The sequence below is a fragment of the Myotis davidii genome, unplaced genomic scaffold, assembly GCF_000327345.1.
Source record: "Myotis davidii unplaced genomic scaffold, ASM32734v1 scaffold2107, whole genome shotgun sequence".
In the NCBI taxonomy this organism is placed as follows: Eukaryota; Metazoa; Chordata; class Mammalia; order Chiroptera; family Vespertilionidae; genus Myotis; species Myotis davidii.
In genome coordinates, this window is record NW_006297596.1 from 25,240 (window position 1) to 26,325 (window position 1,086).

The window sequence follows — 1,086 nt, forward strand, 5'->3', positions numbered from 1 at the left end:
ACTTAGGGCAGTGGTCGGCAAACTCATTAGTCAACAGAGCCAAATATCAACAGTACAACGATTGAAATTTCTTTTGAAAGCCAAATTTTTTAAACTTAAACTATATAGGTAGGTACATTGTTATTAACTTCATTAGGGGACTCCTAAGCTGGCCTTTGCTAACAACGTCCTCAATCTGATTGAGGTCCGTTCGCTGAGGTCGACCCCTTCCAACTCTCCCATCCACACTCGTCTTGGTATACTAGTTCGTCTATCTCCTTTCGTTCATCCTCTCTATATGTCCAAATCATCGCAACATACCTTTCTCAATCCTCGACACTACATCTTCTTTCACTCCACAACATTCCCTAAAATTAACTTAATAATTTTATTTAAAGTTTTAAGTCTTAGTTAAACTATAGGTACATTGAAAAAACTTGATATCATACTTAATAACAATATTATTTTTTGATAAAATTAAATTCCTTACAATTTACCCTACAATATCCATAAAATTAAATCATGAAATGACTGACAAACACTAATGTGAACAATGGCCTTGCATCTCCTTGGAAAGTTTGGGTAAGTCAGGTTTGTATGTTGTTTTTAATTTTAGGCACGATTCCAGGTTCTCATTAATAAGACGACTTCTCAATTTACTCTTTTTTTTAATGCACTCAATGGTTGAATCTTTTTTTTTCTTTAATTAAATCTTTATTGTTCAGATTATTACATTTGTTCCTCTTTTTTTCCCCCATAACTCACCTCCTCCCAGTTCCCGCCCCACCCTCAGCCCTCACTCCCCACCCACTGTCCTCATACATAGGTGCATGATTTTTGTCCAGTCTCTTCCCGCATCCACCACACCCCTTTCCCCCCCAAGAATAGTCAGTCCATTCCCTTTCTATGTCCCTGATTCTATTGTAATCACCAGTTCATTCTGTTCATCAGATTATTTATTCACTTGATTCTTAGATTCACTTGTTGATAGATGCATATTTGTTGTTCATAATTTGTATCTTTACCTTTTTCTTCTTCCTCTTCTTAAAAAGAGAGAGAGAGATGGGGTGAGGAGGAGGAGAGGAAAAAAAGGAAAGGGGGAAGGGC